Source organism: Bison bison, unplaced genomic scaffold (genome assembly GCF_000754665.1).
Source record: "Bison bison bison isolate TAMUID 2011002044 unplaced genomic scaffold, Bison_UMD1.0 scf7180017864260, whole genome shotgun sequence".
Taxonomy (NCBI): Eukaryota; Metazoa; Chordata; class Mammalia; order Artiodactyla; family Bovidae; genus Bison; species Bison bison.
In genome coordinates this window covers 6297686-6300400 of record NW_011494832.1, presented here as the reverse complement: position 1 = coordinate 6300400, position 2715 = coordinate 6297686, and the positions used below count along the sequence as shown (strand labels likewise).

The 2715-nt window shown below is 32.6% G+C and overlaps 1 protein-coding gene across 8 annotated transcripts in view; it reads left to right on the top strand.

Moving 5' to 3' along the window:
* Nucleotides 1-2715, top strand: part of CACNA2D1 (calcium channel, voltage-dependent, alpha 2/delta subunit 1) — a 530781-nt gene that overhangs the window by 292233 nt on the left and 235833 nt on the right. The window lies entirely within an intron of this gene.

The following is a 2715-nucleotide window of genomic DNA, read 5'->3' as shown; positions in this document are numbered from 1 at the left end:
TTCAGTCACTCAGTCGTGTCCGACTCTTTGCGACCCCATGAATTGCAGCACGCCAGGCCTCCCTGTTCAGCACCAACTCCTGGAGTTCACCCAAACTCATGTCCATCGAGTTGGTGATGCCATCCAGCCATCTCATCCTCTGTCGTCCCCTTCTCCTCCTGCAAGAACAGTTCCAGACAACTCATTTGGGGAATGTTAACTGTGCCCTCCCCCGTTTAAAGTATCTTTCTCTAATATGATTACAGTAAGAATGACAGCTTGAATATACTGTTCAATTGTCTTTGAAAAACAAAAATCTCAAATTTCAAGATAAAGTTGTGCTTCAATACAACACTAAACTTGTTTAGTGTTTAGGAATTGAGGTTTAAGGTTTAGAAATTAGCAGTTTTACTTTGTGTTTCTGTGATTATATTGTATATCAAAGGAAAATGTAGTAAATGGCACTTCATTTACTTATAGGGTAATAGTTAAATAGTCTTTTGTGTTTATTAGTTCTGATATTATTTACTTTTACTCTCTTCTACCAATTTATATTTCTTAAGTAAACTCCTAGTCTACTCAGTTGAGACTCTGATTACTGTCAGTTCAATTCTTTCATTTGGATTGATCATATTGCTTGATTTATTGGTATCATGTAGATACTGGCTTAATCCACAATTGTTTTTTATAGATGCACAGGTCAATATGGCATCCATAAAATATATATAAAGAAAAAAATTAATGATTAAGTTAAAATGCAGTCTTTTTCAATATGGAGGAGAAATTTTAAACTCATCCAGTGAAGATTTTACAGTGCAGTTTGTTGCTGTTACATGAAAGGAAAGTAAACTTGCATTTGTTTGGTGTGGCTTGAATAAACCAAAAATAGCCAAATATTCTTTTGATGAACTGATAATTAATGCAATTTATTTTTCCTCCCCTCTTAGAATTGGCATAGTAAAAGCATAATAGTTGTAAAGTTAGACCTTGTAGTCTGCCTAGTCTTGATATAGTAAGTTGGTGCTTTTAGTTTTAATCATGAGTAATTCTGAGAATCTAAAAATTTTAAGTTCATTCAAATCAGACTGCACAGCATGTAGATTAGACTGGTCTTCTCAAAAGCTTCTCTTGCATTAAAGGAATTTGGTAATATTTCAGTCATTTATTAGTGGTATGTCTTTTCAAATTTTCTAGGGAGAAATGCTGTATGAAAATAACTTTACAAGTAGGAATGTAGTATGTAAAATTTCCTGTCCCAGATATGTTGACTCATTAATGCTATGTTAACATTATGGCAGTGATTTATTTTTCCTTATAGAAGTAATGGGTGACCATTGTAGGTGACATGAAAACTCTTAATAGATGACATGAAAACTCTTAAATGTGTGCTAGCCATTACTCTTTTATTTAATCTAAACCATCATCTATTGTATTGCACTTTACCATTTATGTATAGCTAAGAAGGAAAAAAAAAGGGAAACCAGTCAAATTATGATACATCAACAATTTCAAGCAGTATTTATACTTTTCAGATATCAAAATGTGTAAAAATTTACCTTGAAATATAGCTTTTTAAAATCTACTCTCTCAGTGCCTGTATCTATACAGAAGTATAGCTAGGAAAAGTCATGCAAGAGAACAAGTCAGTTACATAATGACAAATGCCATCACTAGATGTTCTATTGTTAAATAGAAAGTAAATGATTTACCCAGATTTATGAGTTCTTAGCAAATAGTCATCACTGTGTGGGAGAATTTTGAACAAATTCAGTTCTAAATTTCCCCCTAAATTACTTCACAATTTATTCAAGATCTATGAACATAGTGATTGACATTAAAAGAGACCATTTAAGGGAAAACAAATTAGTGCACTTTAGAGCCCTGTCAACTCATTTCCTGAGTACCCTTCTTGATGAACTATAAATGGTGTTCACAGTATACATATCTGTCACAATTTGCATGTTGAGAATTGATATTTTCCATGAAGTCTTTACAGTAGCTCTTCCCTTTGAAATAACACAGGTGAGGGACTGTTGAGACAATAGTGATCTTATATTTGAAGAATAGAACCTGGATGAAGATTGCCTTTGGATTCAAATAAGTAAATATTGCAAAAATAGGAGATCCTTTTCCTCCCTTTTGTTTGTTTTCTTCTCAGATAAACTAGATGATGCTACAATTCATTTACATACAGTAAGGTTAAACAAATCCTTCAAGACTGTGAAAAAAATCAAGTTCACTTTCATGAGTGGTTGGTAATTATTAAATCTCCCTTTATTTTGTGAACACAGGCAAAACAACTGCAAATTTATCAATTTCTTAACCAAACATTTAAAAATATTTAAGTTAAATTCTTCCATACTCCAAAAGATCCTTCTTTTAAACTTTATAAGCCTTTTATCTTTTGAAGGATTTAACTATTTGCATCAGTGCAATACTTCTTTAATGCCACCCTTTAATAATTTAACACTAGGATGATTTAGAAGGCAGAAATAATTTACTAAAAGGTACATTAACATTTCAAAAAGAAATATTATATGCTAGTTCTTCCCTCCAGTATAAGTAGGGTGGTTTCATTAACATTACTTAGGCAAAATGTTGATTAACATTCTGTAGTCCGTACTGTAGAGAAATCTCAAGAACAACAAGAACAAAAGGCAAAGCACTAAAATGTTGGCAACAAGAAAGGGCTCCTGTAATTCACGCTGTCCTTCAGCTCCACTCAATTCCCAGTTG